At 35.8% G+C, this 25,287-nt stretch overlaps 1 long non-coding RNA gene across 1 annotated transcript; it reads right to left on the bottom strand.

Moving 5' to 3' along the window:
* Positions 1-292: 292 nt before the first annotated feature.
* Positions 293-2,970, bottom strand: LOC125863248 (uncharacterized). The gene is made up of 3 exons (XR_007446118.1): positions 2,850-2,970; positions 2,339-2,415; positions 293-505 (listed from the first exon to the last, which is right to left on the bottom strand). It is a non-coding gene; the product is annotated as an uncharacterized LOC125863248 (long non-coding RNA).
* Between the last annotated feature and the right edge of the window lie 22,317 nt (positions 2,971-25,287).

The following is a 25,287-nucleotide window of genomic DNA, read 5'->3' as shown; positions in this document are numbered from 1 at the left end:
AACTCAATGTTTCCATAAACCATATAGCCATCGTGGGTAAAAAGGATCATTCTTTTTAGATGATTCCTTAGTGCTTTTTAGCATAGACTAGTGGATCCACTTAGTTGAGGCGTTCTGTCACGACCCGATTTATCAAGTCATGATGGCACCTACTATAACCCACCAGCAGGTAAGCCAACCCGTAACCCGGAACAACAAGTAATGGGTCTGAGGGTAGAAATTAAACAAGAGTAGGCAAATAACAATATAAACAGGCGGACGCAAACCAAAAACAAATCTACAAATAAAGATCCCTCCCAGAACCTGGAAGTCACTAGTACAGAGCTACTACTAAATGAGTACAAGTCCCAAAACTGGACAACAGAGACTGGACTGTCTCGAAAGGAAAAAGACAAGTCTATATATACAGATGGAGACTGAAATAGTACAAAACGCCGTGTGCTCACCCCCGTCTCCGGATAAGTCTACTCCAAGCTCGATCAACGCTGGCTACTAGTGCTCGGACCTGCATCACAAAATAGATGCAGAGCGTAGCATGAGTACCAAAACAACAGGTACCCAGTAGGCATCATCGGCCGACTGAGCAAGATAAGCAAAAGTAAACTGAAATGCGAATAAAGGGTCACATCAAGTGCAAAGAGTAGTAAATGGGGGGTATGTACACGAGCGTACAGGCAACAAAGACAAGCAATCTAACTAACTCCGCCGGGCTCCCATAAACCCGACGGGTACGCTCGTGCACAATAAAAGAAACCACCTGCACGGACCCCCATAAGCCCGGCAGATGGACTGACAGTTGAAGTAAAATAATGGAGCTAGAAGGTCTATCACAATATTACCAATTTCCGGACTTGTAACTGAACCATTCCCAATCATATTCCAAGATCTCATTACGTCCCGGACTTTAACCGGAATCTCTCCAACCTCCAAAACCTCAACCTGCAGATGAGAGTAATCAAGACTAAACTGAAGCTTTAGTGAGGAATTGGGAATACACCACGTGCAAGCTGGACCACGGACTCGAACCGGGTACTATAGCTAATGAGTCAACCTATATGGGCTGGACCACGGACTCGAACCGGGTGCTGTAGCCAAAGGTCGGGCACGGGTGGGCTGGACCACGGACTCGAACCGGGTGCTGTAGCCAAAATCAGATCACAGGTAAGCTGGACCACGGACTCGAACCGGGTACTGTAGCTAAGCCTGGACATAAATGAGCTGGACCACGGACTCTAACCGGGTACTGTAGCTGAAACCAGATCACAGGTAAGCTGGACCACGGACTCGAACCGGGTACTGTAGCTAAGCCTGGACATAAATGAGCTGGACCACGGACTCTAACCGGGTACTGTAGCTGAAACCAGATCACAGGTAAGCTGGACCACGGACTCGAACCGGGTACTGTAGCTAAGCCTGGACATAAATGAGCTGGACCACGGACTCTAACCGGGTACTGTAGCTGAAACCAGATCACAGGTAAGCTGGACCACGGACTCGAACCGGGTACTGTAGCTAAGCCTGGACATAAATGAGCTGGACCACGGACTCTAACCGGGTACTGTAGCTGAAACCAGATCACAGGTAAGCTGGACCACGGACTCGAACCGGGTACTGTAGCTAAGCCTGGACATAAATGAGCTGGACCACGGACTCTAACCGGGTACTGTAGCTGAAACCAGATCACAGGTAAGCTGGACCACGGACTCGAACCGGGTACTGTAGCTAAGCCTGGAAAAAGTAAGCTGGACCACGGACTCTAACCGGGTACTGTAGCTAAGAATCAATATCCAACCATCCGTCGCGGGAAATATCACCAAACCGATTACCATAAATAATCCTTTTAGTCCGACCCTCATATACCCCAAATCGCCGAGGAAGTATCCAATAATGAGTAAGCTAGACCACGGACTTTAACCGGGTATTTGTAGCCGATATAAAAGCAGGGCATTATGGATACAAGGTCATAAGCTGAGTTACCGACTATCAGACTCAAGTCTGCTATATCAGTCTACAAGGAGCTAACCGTCCGAAACGACGTCGGAAAAAGTTCTACTGCCCAACGACATCCGAAATCTCGCAAGTCTATGGCAACACTAGTCTAAGCCTAGACTAAGGCCAAACATACTTCAAATCAATATTATCATATACACCACCAGATATGGCTATTCAATAATATCAAGAGACATGCTGTCATAATCCAACACTTTCCCGAAATAAGGTCTAAGGCAGGAATTATAGAAATTTAGCATGCTCGACACCCGAACCCCTCCATACTCAAGCAAATCAATAAACAATTGCCTAAACATGCTCAATCTCACGAGAGAAAACCATAGCCTACCTGAAAGCCGATCACGCGTGCTCCAACTCACGGTACCGGATCTTTTCCTCTCCGAACGGTCTCCAAATGCTTCCCCACTAACAAAAGGTTAATCACCTCGTCATTACGAATATATTGACACTAAAATTATATTTTTCGGAGACGGACCCAAAATCGGGTCTAAAATGGGATTGTGGGGCCCACAATTAGAATCTCAAAATCGACTCCGTGGAAACGTCCCAAATACCTTACTAAACTAATACCCCAAAATTTTACCACAAACAGATGCCTAAAACACCGCAAATCAGCCACAACAATTAAAATGGACAGCCCCTTGATCACCAATTTCCGGAAAAAGAGACCCTTTCAACCCAAACAGATTATACCACGACGATCCTTGCGAATAACTCTACAAGTTAGCCTCAAGAATGACTCAAAACGGACTTACGATGATCAAGATCTCACATTTCAAAATTCAACAAAAAAACCATCCGGAAATCACCCTGGCAGTGGCTAAAAATCAATTTCTTACCTCAAATGAAGCCTCCCCTTGCGTTTCTGAGACCACCACTAGATTCCCCTCGAAATTCTCTTGAAGTTTGCCTTTTGAATCACTTAATTTGGACTCAAAATGAAGGAGCAATCTCAAGTTGAAGTTCAAGGAAAAAATTGGACGAATTTCGTCCTATATTCTGGAAATTTCCAGATTTCACCTCTCTGCCACGTGGCGTCACGTGGCTCTGCCACGTCATCGCCGCGTCAAAATTCTACAACCCTTCAAACTTAAATTTCGATGTTTCGGACTCGTTCGGAGTCGGAAAAATACAAAACTTATATGGAATCTGATTGGAAATGATATTTCGGACTCAACGGTGAAGGCGGAATTTCCATTTGGAGCTCGCTTCGACAAAAAGTGGGTCCCACACCCAGTATCGTTTTGAGCCAGATTCCACAACTGCTATCTAAATTCTCGAGAAGTGAACAAAGGGTCGTTCTAGACCAAAATCGATCTTCCGAAGCTAACCTAGCTGTCAGAATTTTCATCTGAGCACGTCTTCCAAGAAGGTTGACCAAAGTCAACTTTTCAAGTCATTACACGTTCTATATCATGGCAAGGTATAGGACAATTCTGGCAGCATGGGCGAGACGTTGTATCATCACTTTAGCTCATAGTGATTGTTGTCAATTAGAGAAACGCCCAAAATATTATATTATTATATATTTAACTTGAGTTGTTATTGTATTTTTCAATACATTGAATTGTCATTTACTGTTTTAAATGCTCTGTATAAACTGCACATTTATTGTTGTTTTATTTTGCATTTGAGTTGAGTATTCTTGAGTTAAGTAAAGCCATGGTAAGTGTTCCTTCCAGATTAATTTCAAGCTTATGTCATGTTTAGTTTTCCCCTCACATGCTCGTACATTCAATGTACTGATGCAACTTGGCCTGCATCTTATTATAATGCAGATACAGGTAATCAAGGTCAACATCCAGCGCCTCGTTGATCCAGTTGAGCATCTCTCAGATAGTTGGTGAGCCTCCTTGATTTTCGGAGGATTCCCTATTTATTGCTTTAGTAGTTTTTTAGATGTTACAATGACCGGGGGTTTTGTCCCGACATCCCTCCTAGTTTAGAGGCTTCATAGACAGTTAGTAGTTCATTTTGTCTTTACATTGTTATTTCGTATGTTAAGACTTTAGTTGCCATTTTGGCTAAGTTGAATGTTTATCCATGAACGTTCTAAGTTTATCTTGAGACAGTTGTTTAAAGTTGCATTGAATCTTTGTATTTTTATGCTTTAAGTCTTTCGCTAAGTAGTTAGCCAGGCCAAGGGTTCGCTTGGGGCTAACAATGGTTTTCGAGTGCCAGCCACGTCCGGGGTGTAGGCTCGAGGCATGACAAACACCCCAATTCAAAGTAATTTAAGAAATACACATTCTCTCAAAAAAAAATTACAAACCATATCCCCTACTCATTAAGACTGATGATTTTCACTTAACTGATACTAAATCAGTATCATATATTGTATTGGTATCATTAAGGCGGATAATTTCACTTAACTGATATTAAATAAGTATATATTCACTGTATTGGTAGCATTAAAGTTTCTTGTTCAGAAATTACTCAGTAGTCAATGTTACTACAAGAGTATATTTATATTATTGTGGTATCATGAAGGTTTCTTGTTCAGAAATTACTCATTAGTCAATGATACTATAATAGTATATGTATATTGTTGTTGTATCATTAATGTTTCTTGTTCAGAAATTACTTATTATTCAATGATATTATACAATTATATATGTATATGTTGTGATATCATTAAAAAATTAAGTTTCTTGTTCTGAAATTATTCACATATCAAGTAGATACACCTAGACACATATTTTTTGCTACCAGATATACTAAATAGGGAAAAAGATGAGAAAACACATACATGAGGCGAGCGAGATTTGTGTATATATCTCAAATACATGTGATCACACTAGATACATGCATGTATTTGGTGTGATTCGTATGTATCTAGGATACCGATACACGAGCAAGATAGAAAATGACGAGTGAAATGTGAGAGAGGCAAGGGAGGTGAGCGAGACTTGTCTATGTATATTAGATACATGCAAATCCACTTGAATACATTATATCTAGAACAAATTACACCTAAATTTGATTTCATATATCATGATATACATGTTTCTAGACGTATCTTGTCGCACCAAAATCTAGCAGGATTCATAATATTGCAAACTAACATGCATCTAAGTAATTAGCTTCTAAACTAGTAGAATTTTTGTAACTTACCCAATAAAAATGTGTTAAATTTAACTGTGGACCCCTCGTGGCTAACAAAATCAACCATTACTATCTTCTTTATTATTTTCAAGGAAATAACTTCATTAAATATAACATCATTGTCTCTACTTTCTCTAACAATTTTTTTTTTTAATCTTATACTGCTTAAAACAGAAATGGGTATTATTTATTAGGCCATTGGAAATATTTTAGAAAAGTGAACATAATAAATTTTGTTGGAGAAAGCAGAGAACATGGTGTTCTTTCTTTTGAGCTAACAAATAAAACAACAATGGTGAACTTTGTTAGCCACAAGGGTCCACAATTAAATTTAACATTATTAATATTTTTGATAAATCTGTTAGGTTAGTATACATTTGATTTTTGGAAATAATGGTCAGATTAATTGCATAAATAAATTATGTGAATGAAGACAAAAATTCTTGAAATTGTTCATCATTCATTCAATAATAGAAGATTAGACCATTATTTTACTTTAGTATTTATCTTCCTAGATTTAGTTTTGTATACATTATGATCTAGTTCTAATGTTTTTCTTTTCTTTTTGTGGATAACTAGATGAAGTATGTATTGCCAAGTTCAATTGTTGAAAAATCAAATTTTGTCCAATTGTGGCACAATTTTGTATTAATTGGACCACCAACATGAACTATTTGACTAGTTTTGAGTTTTGCCTCTCTAATTAGCAAGCCCAATAATAAAAGAATTCAACTTTATATATTATTTACTCCCTCTCTTTTTGATTTTTTGTTCTGTTTTGACTTATGCAAAGTTTAAGAAAGTAAATAATATTTTTTAAATCTAAACATGACATGTACAAAGTTGAAATTAAAGAGTTGTCAAAAATAAAATAAAAGATTCTTTTTGAAACGGTCTAAAAATAAAAGACAAAAACAATTGTTTGGTTAATTCACTGATTTTGCTTCATTTCTCAGACTAATCAGTTGGCATGACTTGTGCAATCATTTGATATCATGATAATTTGTTACTTTGGTGACGATTAAAAGCTAGAAATGACCCTTTTTTGTCAAAAGTTTAGGGATCAGTCTTTTATGGTGTTAATATATAGTTGGTAGGAAAAAGGTTCAAATATGTCATCAAATTTTGAGAAAAGATTTATCTATGTCATCTATTAAAAATTTGGCTCATTTATATCATTTCTGTTTGAGAAAAGACTCATCTATGCCATTGTTTGTTAACTGAAATGACATAAATGAGTCAAACTCTTAACGGATAACATAAAATGAGTCTTTTCTCAAAGTTTGATGGCATATTTGTTTCCTTTTCCTTTTAAAAATGTTTTTATTTAATGACGTGACCGGATGATTATTGACCACGTGTAGAAATGATTTTGCCAAATTGGAACCGTTTTTCGTTAACAAATAATGACATGTGTGATCCTTTTCTCAAACAAAAATGACATAGATGAGTCAAACTTTTAACAAATGGTATAGACAACCCTTTTATCAAAGTTTGATGAAATATTTGAGTTTTTTCCTTATTTGATACTCCCGTTGTCCCTATTTACTTGGCCATTTTTAACTTGACACACCTATTAAGAAAATAATAATTGACATAGTGAGTTTACCATTTTACCTCTATTAATTGATAGAATTTCAAATTAATTTACTCATTAAAAGAGGTTCTACTTTTTTCAAAAACAATAACACTCTAAATAAATTGAGGATATAATAGGTAAATTTTTTAAATTATTTTCTATTGATTAAAACAAAAATGGGTATTACTTATTAGACCAGTGGAAAAAAAAGTTCACCATTGTTGGAGAAACTAGAGAAAATGGTGGTAGATTTTATGGTGTTCTTTCTTTTGAGCAACAAAAAAGACAACGATGGTGAACTTTGTTAGCCACGTAGGGTCCATAATTAAATTTAACATTATTTTATTTGATAAATCTATTAGGTTAGTATACATCTGATTTTTGGAAATAATGATCACATAAATTAATTATGTGAATGAAGAACAAAATTCTTGAAATTGTCCATCATTCATTCAATAATAGAAGATTAGACCTTTATTTTACTTTAGTATTTATCATCCTTGATTTAGTTTGCTATATATTATGTTCTAGTTCTAATGTTTTTTTTTCTGTTTTGTGGATAGCTAGATGAAGTATGTGTTCTCAGTTGTCAGCTTCAATTGTTGAAAAATCAATGTGTGTCCATTTGTAGAATAAATTTTTTGTATTAACTGGACCACCAACATGAATTATTTGACTAGTTTTGAGTTTTGTCTCTCTCATTAGAAATCCCAATAATGAAATTTTACACTTTTATTATAACGGCCAGTTCCCGTCATTATGGAAAAGCCAATGGGGATAGAATTTGGGCCAGAAAACTTTTGGGTAGTGACTTGGAAATTTCTAGCCTAGGCTAGACTTGAACGAAATCTCAGTCAGGGGAGGTCTAGGGAAATCTGGTAATGAACGGGGGATATAATTATGAATTTGATAACATGAGTGGATAGCCAAGACGTTAAGGATCCCATACCGTTTTACGGAATCGAATCCGGGTGAGTAGAACTCCAGAACCTAATCTTAGCGTGCAGGGGTAGTTTTAAAACGTCAAGGTTTGAAGGTGTGTTTCGAAATGGGTGCTTGGAACGCAAATTCCGACTTTTTGTCTTCTTACAAGCGACTGGGGCGGGGATAGTCTTGCAAGGGTGGGGCCGCTGTGGCGGGTTGGGTCCCGTTGTGGCGGGACAGTCACAACTTAAATTAGGGAGAAACCCCAAAAATGTTATTTTCTACAAAACTTCATTCTTGAGAGCTAAGGGACAACCTAGGGCAGTTTCTTGATAGTTTTCCACGACTTCTAGCGCTAAAGGTAAGATTATTACTCCCCTAATCCATTTTTTGATCCGTAGATTTTAGAATCTTGGGTGATTATCATTGGGGGAGGGTGTTGGCCTGAAGTTAATGGTGGCAAAAGCCCTAATTGAACATTATGATCTTAGGTTTGGCCATGGATTGATAGTTTAATTGTTATACAGGTAAATTAGGCCTTGTTTATTGATCCTTGTGCTAATGACTTGTTTTTAGACCAAGAACAAGCTGAAAAGGGAAGGTTCAAGTGTCTTAGGATCAAGCTTGGTTTCGAGGTAGGTGATGGTTTGATTTCCTTTTTGTGTGATATATGTCGGTTAATTGCTTCATTGTATGCATGCATGTATGTGAATTAAATCTAATGAAAATGAGTATCTGTGAACGATTGCATGACATGAACTTATTACTTGATTGTATGACTACGAGAACTGTTCATTATGGGTGTAATTGTGATTGTGGTTGTGCTGATTGGATCGGGTGTCATGTTTCGACACATATATTGGATCGGGTGTCACCTTCCGACACATATATTAGACCGAGTGTCTCGTTCCGACACAAACATTGAATCGGGTGTCACGTTTCGACACACTAATAGTTTGGGTGTGGGTTCCATGAGAGAACCACTTGTGATGATTATGTTCCTGTCTCCTCTCATTAATAATGGGAAATTGAATGTTAATACTGAAATCATAACTCAACTATGGATTTTGTATATGTGTGTTTACTGTGTTGTAATTGCTTGCGTATATTTCGCTTACTGGATTAGCCGCGTGATCCTACCAGTACACTATGGTTGTGTACTGATACTGCACTTTCTCTTTCTTTATTGAGTACAAGGTATCTTTAGGCAGCTACTGATAGACCTCAGCTGGGGGATCTTTGATCGAGATCGGATTCTAGGGTGAGCCAATTCTTTCAGGCTACCATGTATTCACTATTTGTTTAGTCCACTATTTTTGGACTCAAACTCTATAGTTAGATTTATTCGTATGTTTGGTTTCAGGGTTGCACCCCTTTCTCTTAGACTTGTTGATTAGTCGAGTTTTGGTACAATGACTTTCAAGTTATATGGGTTGAATTTCCACAATAGTTATGTTAGTTGTTTTTGTTAAACTTTCAGAGTTTATGGGAACTCCATATTTCATTAGTCATTTAAACATGCTTCGGTATCTTTAAATGCTTAGTTTTCGTTAAGTTGCTTAGTTGGGTTGTAGTAATGGCTCTCCCACCGGACGGTTAGTGTGGGTGCCAATCACGGTGGTCTGGGTCATGACAAAGTTGGTATTAGAGCCCTAGGTTCGTTGATCTCATTGTACCAAAATGAGTCTAGTAAAGGCTTGCGAAACGGTACAGAGACATCTGTACTTTTCTTCGAGAGGCTATAGAACTTTAGGAAATCTCTCTGTCTTCTTCTTCATTCATGCTATGACTTGATTCCAATTGGTATCTAGCGATCTAAATTGGTATTTGCTCTTTCACTCTTATGTCCGCATATGTTTACCACGCGATACAACGATGTCAGGCCCGTAGCCCCCCATCAATGAGCCAGTAGAGGAGTCTGTAGTAAGAGGCCGCGGTCGAGGTAGGGGTCGGGGAAGCGGAAGGGGCAGAGGCCAAGGAAGGGTAGCCCCCGCTAGGGGTGGAGCTCTAGTTGAGAATGCTCCCAAAGAAGATGCCCCTCTTACACCCCACTAAGAGGTGGAATAGAAAGTGGAGATCCAAGACGAGGAGGATGTTGGACCAGATGAGGTTGCACAGGATGAGACTACATGTATTCCTCCCTTATACCTAATGTTAGCTCAGCCGATCATGAATTTTCCAAAGGGATTGGTCGGCCCTGGAGTCCTTCCCACAGTGCAAGCGGCTCAACTTCCTATCAATCCCCCCATTGTTGTTAGCATTCCCAAGGTGGGTGGAGCATTAGGCGCTGATTCCTTTTACGTCCCCTATTGGGTCGTGTGATGATTGGAGTTGTTAGAGAAGGTATTCTTAATTTATTTTTAAGAAATAAGCAGTGAAGCTCCATACTCCATATTATAATTAAAAAAATCCAAGTGGTGGTTGTCTATTTTATTCTAGTACTAGGTTGATTAATTAATGATGCAATATGCTATGAGTCTTTGAGATGAATTTTATGTTATTCCCACGTATTTTTGATGGTGTACTATTACGAAACTTTATCTATGTAGGTAACTGGATACAAGTTGTGGCGGCAAGTGGGAGACTCCTTTAATCCCCCCAAGTGAGCATTTAGTTGGGCCTGATTATTTCTATTTTTTTGGTAACCTGATATGAGTATTTCTCCTTTACTCGCCAAACATTAACTTCCCCTATATATATTATGTAAGGGAGATGTTGTATGTCATTGTTTTACTGATGATGTGCCAAGATTTTGAAGTTTATTTATGTTGTTTTGGATGTGAAATGTTATGATATATTTTGGGTACATGTGAGAGGGATAAGCTGCTTGGTTGCTAGAACAGTATATTAGAAGGTGGTAGAAGAACAATTGTTCATGAACTATATGAAACCTTAATAACTACTCCCGTTGTTTCAAATGTTTGTCTGATTTTGACTTGACATTGACTTTAAGAAAGTAAATATTTTTTTGAATCTTGTAGCCTTGGATCAAAATAGCACTTGGTCCATTATTTTACTTATTATAACAGTTTTATGGAAATACAAAATTATATGAATTAGGGAGTAACTCCATGAAAGGAAAATTAATGCATTAGCATCGTCGCTTCCTAAGAGCAGTGTGCCTACCAATTTCACCATAGCGGCCTGTCTTAAACTCATAATTGCATATGAATAACAATTGTCGAGATTGAGTAAGCTATTTTAGTTTAGTAATGACTCAAATACATCAACAACAATAAAAAGTTGTTCAAACAAGAATTTTAGGTTGAAGGTTCATTTTAGATTTGAGTTTAGATAAACCAAAGTTGCATAGAATGTACCAAAATGTCATTTAATCTAGTGGTATTGAACATTCCATGTGAGTTCTGACACATTTAAATTAAGAATTGTCAAAAAAAGGAAGAGGCATTCTTTTGTTTGAACTTGGTGACTTTGGAAGGAGGCATTCTTTTTATAGCGGAGAGAGTATTAAAACTACTAAAATTGAAAATACGAAGAAAACATGAAGTGATTTTGAAAAAATAACAACATAGATTTCAACATCAAGCTACAAACTTATTTGCTCGGACTGTACTTGTGACACGTTGAAATTAAGAATTGCCAAAAAAGGGAAGAGGCATTCTTTTCTTTGAACTTGGTAACTTTGGAAATAAGCATTCTTTTTATAGCGGAGAGAGTATTAAAACTACTAAAATTGAAACTACAAAGAAAACATGAAGTGCTTTTGCAAAAATAACAACATAGATTCTAACATCAAGCTATAAGCTAAGTTGCTCGGACTCGACGAGTGGAAATTGCTCGGATGGTAAGCACCCCTCACTTCCAACCCGAAGGTTGCGAGTTTGAGTCACCAAGGGAGCAAAAGGGGTGGGATCTCCTAGGGAGGGGGTAAAAGAAAAAGTTGCTCGGACTCTTCACTTTTGGTGCCACACCCATGTCGACACAAAATTGGTGTGGGATCCGTGTCCAATTTGTTCAACCAATTTTGGGTGCTTTGACCAAAATTGATTGGGTAAGTGTGGATAGTTTTAGTGATTGTCTGTAATCAATACAAAAGCTAAGGTGAAATTGAAGAAAATGAAATACCTTTTATAGTTAAATCTCTATGTCACTCATTTTCCATTAATCTCCTTCGATATTCTCCTCAAGTTCTCCTGTAATATCTCATAATTTAGGTTTTCTAACTCTTCTTTTAGATACTTTAATTATCTTAGGTGAATCCCTGCACCCATATCCCTTCATGATCCATATCCCCGAATCTTAAAGTTAGATCATGAAGGATCCAACATCTACATCCACACCTATATCGGACACCCGCACCGAGTCCGAGCAACTTAGGCTATAAATGCTAGAAACATACATTGCATTAAGAACAAACAACAACATACCCAAGGAATGTTGCATCTTTCTTTCCGTTAGGTCTTGGTCAAATATAGAGGACCAGGGATCTTATACATGTGTCTGAGTGGTGGCAATTGGTTATGGAGTTAAGCACGCAGGGACTGGAAGACTAAAATATTTACGGATGCTTCTGACTAGGGAGTCAAAACTTTATGAGATACTGATAGGATGTTTCCTTATGTTAGATTTGCTTAATGTGAAATGAGTGTCGATGTTTGATGTCTACTTAGAATAAAGAATGGGGTTGTAATGAGCAAGATATATTTTGATGCTCAGATAAGATAAGAATTTACTAGAATGATAATCAACTAAATATATAAGACAATATCAATGCCTTCTATCTACTATTATACGACTTTCTCTAAATGCTTATTTTGGGACTCTGATAATGTTCTTTCTTAGGACATGCACTACTTTTCTTCGATAATATGCAACATCTATGAGAAGATAATAACCTCAAGATCTCTTCCCTTGATAGTTATTAGCATATTTTGACTATTGTCCACCATGCTGCTAATATTTGGTATAAGGTGAGTTTCTGGGACATGAATTATGTCGCCTTGTTAGTGGGTATGTGGTTTCCGATGTTATCTTTCATGTGGGTTGTATGGAAGGAAAGGGAGAGAGTGTTTGAAGGGATAGAAATTGATTTTGTAAATGTAAGGATTGGCCTTTTTATCTCTAGTTTCTTTTTTGGTGCACCTATGAGGTCCCTGCTTGTATAGATGATTGAATGTCTTTTGTAGAGGACCATCTTTTTGTATAGGTTCTCTATTTCTTGGTATACGGCTTATATATGGGATTTTTTTCAATCATTAACAAATCATTTAACCTTATCGAAAAAATTGGTGGGTTCTTTGTGAAGTATCAACTTAAAAAACATTTACTAGCAGCCCATGTTTTGTGGCCTGCCAGTGGACTCATGACATCCATGCACTGATTCATCAAATGACGCACGTTAAGAAGACCCAAGCCTTCATGCACGGGCCCATCCCACAATGTCCTACAAATGAAGACTCGGGCTGGATATTCTGGTTCATTTTATCTTATTAGAGAGAATATATTCTCCACTTCTCCTTAGCTTTCTCCATTTTCAAATGCCAAACTTAGATGTTTAAGTCGAATAAAGAACATCATCTCCATGCATCTATACTTATATGATGATTTTGAATAGAATTTGTTCTAAAAAGTTATTTACCTCTTACTTTTTGTTTATGTACATTCTATTATCTCATGATTTCTCTGTATGTTAGATACTTCTCCAATACGAATGGCATAGGACTGATGAGTCCACGTTTTGGACTCAATTAGAGCTTTATTTTGATAGATTTTGTGTCCTCAAATGCTTATTTTGTGCCAATAACTGATGTAAAATCCTTGATTTATAGGTATTTGAATTGAGAAACAACGCCTGGACACTAACTTGCAAAACGAAACGAAGTGAGCTGAAATAGCGAAGAAAGAAGGCCTGGCAATGGCCAAGTCCTTTTGGCGAGTCGCTGAATGGCCACCATCACGCCAAAGTTCCAGTGTGCCAAGCTCTGAATGAGAAAATCAAGTTGGCGAGAGAAAGGAGCAGTCGGCGTGTCACCGACTGCTTCCGCGATGCAGTGTTAGATCTCCCAAAGTTATAGAACTTGAGGATGGTGAAGGCCAAAGAAAAAAGGCGATGGACTTGACCAAAGGGTGGATCGCCGAGTTGATCGGTGAGCCCGACTTACTGCACTGAATGGTCTTTCGCAACATATTTTTGGTGATTATAAATACATTTTCAAACATTATGTTTAGTATCAAAATTTTATTTTGAACATTCATTAATTTTTGAGTTTGAATTCTGAGTTTTGAGACAACTTTTCCTTAGCTTTGAAGAATTGAAGTTTTCCAGTTTTGAGAAATTGAAAGTGGGTCTTTGAAATTCTTCAATTTGGACCTTTGTAAAGACGAAATTAATCTTACCTAGTTGATGGAAACACAATTTGGTAACGATTTTTATCTTTTTATGATGTCTAGCTAAAACCCCAATTATTGGGGTGTGATTATGTGATTATGGGCTAATTTAGCTTATAGGTATTGCTAATTGTTAGTTTAAATGTTGTTTCGCAGTGATTTCAATTAGTAATTGTGGTTAAAATTAAAGAATTGTAGTTGTAAATGTAGTTCTACCTTCGTATTTTTGGCTTGCTCGAGAGAGAGGTTTTAAAACCAAGATTACCGAATTGATGGTCTGTGGGCATTGGGTTGTCATGGGTTTAGCTCGAGAAAGTGAATCCTAAATCCTTTTCCACACATTCAGCTCGAGAGAGTGAATGGACCAAATCGCAGGCTATTCTTATTTGCTTGGTTGTTGGTGTTCGAGAGAAACTAACTTGATTCAGGGTAAATTGTTCGAGAGAGTATGAGTGTGAACGGGAGCAATGGTAGCCAAGTAAGCCACAAAGATGACATCGGAAACCTCAACGATGTCAATGAGCCTAATGTCAATGACCCTCATCTAATGGGTGGAATTGGTGCCATTCGCTTGCCTCCGACTGAAGGGAATGTTGTGTTCCATATTACAAGTAAAGGTTTTTTCAGTGGCTGGCTCATGAGGATCCCCATGACCACATTAGAAACTTTGTTGATTTTTGCCGGCCAATCTCCTTCAAAAACATATCCCAAGAGTAGGTCCGATTGAGGTTGTTCCTGTTCTCTTTGATGGGAGAAGCATGTAAGTGGCTGGCCGAATTGCCACGAGAATCAATCACTTCGTGGGATGAGCTGGTCACCACATTTCAAGTGTGATTTTTCCCTCCTTCGAAGATGATGGCTCTTCGGGACAGCATTCAGAGCTTTAAGCGTTTGGAGGGTGAGCCAATTCATGAGACTTGGTTGCGATTCAAGAAGTTGGTGCTACAATGCCTAACTCATGGTTTACCCGACAACGCTTTGCTGCAGTATTTTTATCGGAGCCTTGATTCAGTAAACAAGGGCGTTGCTAACCAACTTTCTCCGGGAGGTTTAATGCAAAAACTTTATATGATAGCAACTTAGCTCTTGGATCGCATGACCACGATAAACTAGGCTTGGTACACCCGCGAAGATCAACACTCCCCTCTCACATTTAAATTAACCAAAGAGCAGCTTGAGAAAGATCATGAGAGGGATCAGAACATGGCGAATATCATGACACAACTTGACATTTTGTCCAAAAATGTCATGGGAGCTGGTGCTCGAAGTGTAAATGTTGTTGGTGTAGACACATAATTTTTGACCGAACATAAGGTTTTACACTATTTTTTATTCCTTAAATATTTCTTTTATGTCTAAGTTAGATATTTCAATTTTTTCTTATTTTAGTTAGTTTATTTTAAATGATTTGAAAATAACAAAAATATATGTTTCTTTTAATTTAACAAATAAGCTAGTATTTAGTGATTATAATTTATTATTAGCTATTTAGTTTTTGGTTAGTAAAAAAAAGGGGGGTCAAATAATTATATTATATTATATTATATTATAATTATGTTTATTATAATATAATTATTAAAAATAAAAGTATTAATCTACTCTACCAATTACCCCATTTCCTTGTCAAATATTACCAGACCCAACTTCTCCCTGCCACTTTCTTTTCCACTTTTTCCCTCCCACTTTCTCTAATCCCATTACCCCAATACACCAATACCCCCACTCTTCCTCACCACATACACATTACACACACGTACATACACACACACTATCAACACACCCTATAAATATACTACAACAACGGACAGACATAAGAGATTACAAAAAATCACCAACATAGAAAGAGGAAGAAAAACAAAAGGGAAAAATCAGCAACAACACACACATAACACGAGGAAAAAAAAACCTTCCAAAGAAAGAACAAAAATCAGTTCCACTATTTTCAATTCAACAACATATATACATTTACATTATTCCAATACTACTCCAATACTCACAACACCAAATATGCCAAAAACTCTTTCCTTTCAACAACACAAACAAACAAACAAAAAAAATTGCACAACAACAAAAGCAAAAAAAAAAAAAAAACAGGAGTTGAATTTGAGGTCTTTGTTGGTAGTTTTAAATTCGTGGTTCCGGTTGTGGTCATTTCCTTGTGAATTAATTTTCACAAGAGGTAACACTTAATTCTTTTATATAGTTTAATGTGATGATTATACAAGCATTGGTTGCAATATATTGAAATTGTTAAATTTCGTATGTGTTTAATTCATTAATATTCATTGATGTTATAATATGAAGTATGTTCAAATCTTTCATATCAACTTTATGTTTAGATCTTTTATATCATTAGACTTAGTACGAAATTGTTATAACAAACCTTAGTTTATTTTATGTTTAAACAATCCATGGTTTATTTCATGTTTAACTAAAACTATTGTCTACGTCTATTCTTGTTTATATACTTTGCTTATCTTATGATGATACATGCATTTATGGCTTAGCAAACTGAAATGATGAGAATAATTAATGACAAATACTTATTATGTAAAATATTGATTTTAATTAGTAGGTTTTTCTTTTCATTTTAATGACTAAAATAAAGAAAAATAAAAGATTTTAGGTGCCCCTAATTTCTAACATGTTTATACAATTATAGTAATGCAACAGGTGTAAAATTTGTATGGGAAGGTGTATTATTTTAATTTATATTCTTATTAATATTGTGTTCATTCTTTTTTTAGAAATACATAAAATAAAACTAAGATAACATGTAATTTAGGCTTATAATAATAATAATAATAATATGCAAATATTAAGATCTAAAGAACATTAAACTACTTTTAGTCTTGAAAAACAAACAAATAACATTTTGTGGCAAGGTTAGAAAGCACTGCTATCAATACACCACATACTAATAAAATAAGGTAGTTTTAAATAGGTTTAAAATAAATCAAAGAATGAGGGTAAATAACTTATTATTATTATTATTATTATTATTATTATTATTAAGCTAATAATATAATATCTAAAAATTAAGTCAAGTTATACAACGGTCAATAAAGCGATCATGTTAGAACCACATGATTTCACACCAATTGGAGAGTCTTACACAAATTTATTTAATAAGTTAAAACATTTGAAGATGATAGAGCGGATTCCTCAAAATTATGTGGATCCACATGCAAAAGGTTTCAATCCTACAGCACAATGTGCATACCATTCTGATGCCCTAGGGCACAGTACTACAGATTGTTGAAATTTAAAAAGAAAAGTGGAAGAGATGATTCAAACAACAATGATTGTGGTTAAAAATGATGACCCCTCAAATGTTACTAAGAATTCTGTACCGGCACATAATGATGTACACTTCATTGAGATGGTATGTGATGACAAAGAATATGACAATTCTCTCAATTCTCAGAAAAACACAATTGAAATTGTTGAAGCTTTCATGAAGGCTAGCATGCTAATGAGTGGCTAAGAAGTCAAACTTGGTGATTAGGAGACACTCTTCTTTTCTCTAGAAAAAAGTGTATGGATAGTTTATTTTGTCGTCATTTCTGCTATGCATTTTTTAATTTTGATTTATTCTAGTGAGTCAAATCCTTCTAGCATTTGTCTTATTTTGTTTCTTGAGCTCTGTCGTAGTTTTAGCTTATTACATGTTTGTAACATAAAATTTAGTTTGTTGTCTTGTCGGCAAGTCTTTTATCTTTGACTTAATACCATTTTTGTGTTGTGTCACGTGGATCCAATCTATCTAGATTTTCATATATACATCTCTTGTCAATCAATGTAGGTGACATGATATGCATGAAAATTCAGTAAAATGAAATCATATTTAGTCATTGAATGAATACACCAAAAAAGTTGAAAAAAATGTATTCATTCGTTGTGAAGAAGATATTACTCAAATGGAAATTTATAATTGACAAATATGGAACAAAATTGATACACATATCCATCAATACATATGGTGCAAAGAATTATTGTACTTCACATCTTAAAGGGCGTGCTTGTATTTGGTATTTTTAATAATTGATATGGCGAAGGCATTTCATTCTACTATCCAAACACGGCAGAATCCTCTGCTATCCTTTTTGAGCCTTAACTTTATTTTCTTTCATACCCCTCTTTTGAATCAAAATACAGTAAAAAAATAGTAATAATAAAAATAATCACAAATTCAAAAAGAAAAAATGTCACAAAAAGAGTCAAGGAAAAAGAAAAAAAATAAAAAAGGGGGAAAAATCAATTTCCAACTCATCACCTCATTTTCCTGAACTACGTTTGACCTGATTCTTGCTCTGACAAGATACGTAAGTCGCCTTATTTTAAGGTTCGGTCCAACCAAGAAATAAATCTAAAAGGTCCTCGTCACAAAAACTGGGGTAAAAAATAATAATACTAATAATAATAATAATAATTATTATTATTATTATTATTTTGTTTATTTATTTATTTTGCAAAGTAGAGTCGATTCCAAAAGTTGTAAGTTTTAAACATGTTATAAGTATTATATTTGAGCTTTCACCTTTTCTTTGTAACCCTGTCCAAAAGCCACGTTACAATCCAACTAAAGTCCTTCTGATCAATTTTTAACAATGACAAGTCAAGCAAGCTTTCAGTGTTGATTATCATATAAGGAAAACGTCATGTCCCTCGCATAAGGAGCGAAAAATGAGGAAATCTTATCGATGAAAATCCTTGAAAGCACTCAAAGGCATCATTTGTGTTGAGAGAAAGTGAAAAACGAGAGAGTCTTATTGGTGAAAACCCTCAGGTCACTATAAGACTATGGCGAGTGAGAGACATACAAAATGAGAGAGATTATTGGAGAAAACCTTTCGGGGCACCACAAGTCGAATGTGAGGTATGAATTTAGTGCAAAAGTTGAATTATAAAAGTCTGACTTCAGAAGGCTGAAAGTTTGACAAAGATGAAGTTTAGATTGATTGGACAAATCAAGCCATTTAATCTCACATGCATATCATGATTATTATAATTGACCATCACTCTCAAAGGAGTCTCTTTTTATTTTCTCTCTAAAGGGTCATTTTTTATTTTTACTTTTCTTTCTTCTGCTTATTTTGTATCGCTCAATACAGTTTCATTTTTTTCCCTTGAGTTAGTCTTCATTAAAGCAAGCATAAAATGATTTCAAAATTGCTACCATCTCTTCAATTGCACAAAGCAAAGTTTGGTCAGCACATCAAATGTGATATGATTCAAGAAATAATGATATGAACAGTAACTTGCCAACAATTGACAAGTTTTGAGAATTTATATGAATACAAAATTCAATGATTGTTGGATGGTGGAAACAATATAACAAATTTGAAGTTGGAAGTTCTGAACAACTACAGATGATTTCAAGATTATCAATGTGAGCTGACTAGCAAACGAAAGCAGTCTATCTCAAAATAAAATTAGTTTCAAACATGGCAACAACAAGAGCATCATCCTCAAAGCCAATGCCACAAATTGACCACCATTAAAAAAACCCCATAAATTTTCTTTGTTTCTTTTCTAAAACAGGAAAATGCTCCTGACATAAAAGATATGTTGAAGACTCAAATTTGTTAACATTATTGCAAGAAAAAGAAAAAAATTTACATGCATTTTTCTCCTAGGATAAACATTTCCTAGTTTGAGACATTTATTTCTCATTTTCTCCTAGGATAAATACTTCCTAGTCGGAGACCGTTATTATTATTATTATATTTATTTCTTTCTTTCTCTCGTAGAATAAACATTTTCTAGTGTGAGACAATTATTTTTCATTTTTCTCCTAGGATAAACATTTCCTAATCTAAGACTTTTAAAAATAAAAAATAAAAAATAAAATGTTATGGTGATTGTATTTGATGATTTAGTATGGCAAAATCTTCCTAAATAATGTGACTTAGATTAGCAGGACCCTCCTCATAATAGGATCCAGATTAGCAAGACCCTCCTCATAATGGGATTAGCAGGACCTTCTCATAATGGGATTAGCAGGATCCTCCTCATAATGGGACTAGCGGGACCCTCCTGATAATGGGATTTAAATTAGCAGGACCCTCCTCATAATGTGATTTAAATTACCAGGACCCTCCTCATAATGGAATTTAGATTAGCAAGACCCTCCTCATAATTGGACTAGCAAGATCCTCCTCATAATGGGATTCAAATTAGTAGGACCCTTCTCATAATGCATAATGGGACTAGCAGGATCCTCTGCATAATAGGGTTTAAATTAGCAGGACCCTCCTCATAATGGGACTAGCAGGACCCTCCTCATAATGAGATTTAAATTAGCAGGACCCTCCTCATAATGGGACTAGCCAGACCCTCCTACATAATGGGGTTAACAAGACCCTCCTCACAATGGGATTAATAGGACCCTCCTATATAATGGGATTAGCAGGTCCCTTCTTGTAATGGGATTAGCAGGACCCTCCTCATAATGAGATTTAGATTAGCAGGACTCTCCTCATAATGAGACTTAGATTAGCAGGACCCTCCTCATAATGGGATTAGTAGGACCTTCCTCATAATAGGATTTAGATTATCGGGACCTTCCTCATAATGGGATTAACAGGACCCTCCTACTATCCTACATAATGGGACTAGCAGGACCCCCTCATAATGGGATTTAGATTATCAGGACCCTCCTCATAATGGGATTACCAGGACCCTTCTCATAATGGGAGTAGCATGACCTTCCTCATAATGGGACTAGCAGGACCCTCCTACATAATGGGATTAGTAGGACCCTCCTCACAGGAATTAGCAGGACCCTCCTCATAAGGGGATTAGCAAGACCCTCCTACATAATGAAATTTAGTTATTTTCTCCTAGGATAAACACTTTCTAGTTTGAGACGGTTATTTTTTATTTTATCCTAGGATAAGCACTTCCTAGTCTAAGTTTATTTTTTTTATTTTTATTTTCACATTTGCTAATAACTCACAAAAATTTTCCAGTGAAAACTGGGGCAAAAAAGTTTGTTTGTTTCTTTTGTTTGTGATAGTTTTCAGGTTTCTTCAAGCGAAACATGGATTTGGAAAGAACAAAGTTTCAACTCTTTTAAGAATGATCAATTCCCTTGATAGCCAGAATCAACTTCTTCAATGCATGTAGTAGCCTGACTTCTTGACATCTATTTCTGTTCAGCTAACTAATCAAGAAAACAACATTCAACAATATTCTACAAACTGTATTTTGAGGGAGTGTCAAAAACTCGATCCAAGTTTTAAATTTAAGCCTGATCAAATCTCAACTTCAAGATCAAACTTTGAGATTAAGGTACCCACCAAAAGATGGCGAGCTGATAACTGAAGATCCAAAGAAAGACTAGAAGAAAGAGATTCAAGACAAGCAGATTAGATAGGATTTTGTATTCTTCTTTTTGTCTTATCATTTTCGGTGTAATAACAGGAACTAGGAAGCGGAATCTCAACGGGACATCACTCGACCCTCCAACCCATTTTCCATCTCAATATCCACTTGAACTACACATGACCTGATTCCCTTATAACTCGGGATATGTAGGCTGTCCAAAACAAGGACTCGGACACTTTTTTTTCCTTTCAAATAAGAGTTTAGTCAAAACTTGTCGCTTTGACTACTTCTTTGTCTGAAAACTCTTCGTGTTTCCAGTCAAAGACGGGCAAACTGTCGACACGTAATTTTTGACCAAACATAAGGTTTTACACTATTTTTTATTCCTTAAATATTTCTTTTATGTCTAAGTTAGATATTTCAATTTTGTCTTATTTTAGTAAGTTTATTTTAAATGATTTGAAAATAACAAAAATATGTTTCTTTTAATTTAACAAATAAGCTAGTATTTAGTGATTATAATTTATTATTAGCAATTTAGTTTTTGGTTAGTTAAAAAAAAGGGGGTCAAATAATTATATAATATTATATTATAATATATTATAATTATGTATATTATAATATAATTATTAAAATAAAAATATTAATCTAATCTACCAATTACCCCATTTCCTTGTCAAATATTACCAGACCCCACTTCTCCCTACAACTTTCTTTTCCACTTTTTCCATCCCACTTTCTCTAATCCCATTACCCCAATACCCCCACTCTTCCTCACCACATACACATTACACACATGTACATACGCACACACTACCAACACACCCTATACATATACTACAACAACGGACAGACATGAGAGATTACAAAAAATCACCAACATAAAAAATAGGAAGAAAAGGAAAAGGGAAAAATCAGCAACAACACACACACAACACGAGGATAAAAAACCTTCCAAGAAAGAACAAAAATCAGTTCCACCATTTTCAATTCAACAACATATATACATTTACATTATTCCAATACTACTCCAATACTCACAACACCAAATACGCCAAAAACTCTTTCCTTCCAACAACACAAACAAACAAACTAAAAAAATCGCACAGCAATAAAAGCAAACAAAAAAAAAGTTGAGTTTGAGGTCTTTGTTAGTGGTTTTAAATTCGTGGTTATGGTTGTGGTCATTTCCTTGTGAATTAATTTTCACAAGAGGTAACACTTAATTCTTTTATATAGTTTAATGTGATGATTAGACAAGCATTGGTTGCAATATATTGAAATTTTTAAATTTCGTATGTGTTTAATTCATTAATATTCATTGATATTATAATATGAAGTATGTTCAAATCTTTCATATCAACTTTATGTTTAGATATTTTATATCATTAGACATAGTGTGAAATTGTTGTAACAAACCTTAGTTTATTTTATGTTTAAACAATCCATGGTTTATTTCATGTTTAACTAAAACTATTGTCTACGTCTATTCTTGTTTATATACTTTGATTCTCTTATGATGATATATGTATTTATGGCTTAGCAAACTGAAATGATGAGAATAATTAATGGCAAATACTTAATATGTAAAATATTGATTTTAATTAGTAGATTTTTCTTTTCATTTTAATGACTAAAATAAAGAAAAATAAAAGATTTTAGGTGCCCCTAATTTCTAACATGTTTATACAATTATAGTAATGCAACAGGTGTAAAATTTGTATGGGAAGGTGTATTATTTTAATTTATATTCTTATTAATATTGTGTTCATTCTTTTTTTAGAAACACATAAAATAAAACTAAGATAACATGTAATTTAGGCTTATAATAATAATAATATGCAAATATTAAGATCTAAAGAACATTAAACTACTTTTAGTCTTAAATTACAAACAAATAAACAATTTGTGGCAAGATTAGAAAGTGCTGCTATCAATACACCACATACTAATAAAATAAGGTAGTTTTAAATAGGTTTAAAATAAATCAAAGAATGAGGGTAAATAACATTTTTTTGTATTATTATTAAGCTAATAATATAATATCCAAAAATTAAGTCAAGTCATACAAAGGTCAATAAAGCGACCGTGTTAGAATAATGGGATTCGAGGGATGCCTAATACCTTCCCCTCGGTCAATAGAATTTCTTACCTGATCTCTTTTTTTGCAGACCAAACAAAATAAAGAGTCAAACTTCCATTTGATTAGGGATTTAAATAAGGTGACTTGGAACACCAAAACTCAATTCCAAGTGGCGAATGTGATTAATAAAATAATCTATTTTTGAAATGTCACGTTAAATGGAAAAAAAATCTTTTCATTCAATACAATTAATTTTGAGGAAAAATAGGGGTGTGACAGTGGGTGTCAGGTGTGTTAACCTTTATGAGGCCAAGTTTGAGGCTTTGTACAACGAAGAGGTGAGTTTCCTAGCCAATCAAGGTGGTGGTTATCGTTCAACCTACCAAGGTTGGAATAGGGATGAAGGTTTGAAGGATCGTGATAGAGAGTGGAGGGATCGTAACCCCACATGGAAAGAGAGAGACGGGGTGAAGAATAGATATGTTCCTGCCCATGAGCACCAAAAGCAAAAGGATTCTGAGTGTGGTCGGTCTGAGGATATGCTATCTCGTATTCTCAATAAGGTTTAGGGGTCTGAATTTTTTTTGAAATAAATGAAGGAACATGTGTCGACCCTTAGCCAGATGGTTACCTCCCATTCAGTATCGATCAAACAGTTGGAGACCCAAATGGGTCATATCTCGTCTCATTTAAACCCAAGACAACAAGAGGGGTTGCCTAGTGAAACTATGGCCAACCCCAAGAATGAAGTTTGAGTGAGGAATTGTGTTGTGCCACGACATTAACTAAGGTGTTGCTTGGGAGGAAACCCAAGTTTTATTTGCTTTCTTTTTAATTTTGAAATAATGGAGTGTTGATTGTCCAGGTTAGTGTGGAATATGTTTGAAAAATGCAGATTGGTGAGCAAAATGTCCAGTCGGCGACTCGCCGAAGAGGTCACTGAGCATGCATGACTTGGACCGCCATTGTACTCAAGAAATTTTTGAAATTAGAGTCTGTAAAAGTCAGCGAGCCCACAAGCATATTGGCGAATCGCCGATCAGGTCGGCGATCACAATTTTGTCCGCCATTTGGACCCCCTAATTAACTAGAGGTCCTATAAAACTCGGGGAGGTAAGTACCCACTCGGCGTGTCGCCGAGCGGGTCGGCGAGCAAAACTTATGTCGCCGAATGGGTGAGAATTGGACGGTTTTAAAGGCCAAATGTTTAAACTTTCAAACTCTTTCATTTTCCCTCACTTTTAAACTTCCCCAACTCAAACCCGCACAATATTTTTCGTATTTTTACATTTTTATCATTTTTTGGTCGTCGATTGTGTGCTCGGAGTTGGATTTCTTTGTTCCCTAGCTTTTCAACTTGATTATTCAGCTTCTAAGGTTGGTTTTCCGAACCCCGAATCTTTATTTAGCGATTTTTACTCATTTGCAATTGTTCTTATCTTAGTGATGTTTGTTGGACCTTTCTGATCATAATTGTATGCTTGATTGCCTATTTTAATTCGAATATCCTGCCTAAGTTGTCGAAATCATTGATTTCCTGAATTTTGTATCCCTTAAGATTGATCAAAATTGTTGGGTGTTGCCTTGTTGATGTTGGGTCTAGTCAGGTGAAGTCTAAGTAACCCGCATTTGTGCTAAATGATGTATTTTGTCCGATGATGGAGCGTTTGACGTCATTCCTAAGGGCAAATGTCATCAAATGGCTGAATTTGGCAAAACCGGGAGAAGTCTAAATATCCCCAGGGCATGGGTGTAATGGGTCTTAGTTTAATTGAAATAGTCCATGGTTTGATTTTGTTTTGGGAGGCTGCGGGGTTGAATTTGGAAGTCGTGGTTGAAAGTAGGCACGTTGGGCAGTTTGGCGAGCTGGGTCGAGCTCGCCAAACCACTGACGGTTCGCCAAATC

This window comes from Solanum stenotomum, chromosome 4, assembly GCF_019186545.1.
Source record: "Solanum stenotomum isolate F172 chromosome 4, ASM1918654v1, whole genome shotgun sequence".
In the NCBI taxonomy this organism is placed as follows: domain Eukaryota; kingdom Viridiplantae; phylum Streptophyta; class Magnoliopsida; order Solanales; family Solanaceae; genus Solanum; species Solanum stenotomum.
Note: the sequence above shows the minus strand (reverse complement) of the source record. Positions and strands in the feature narration are given on the sequence as shown.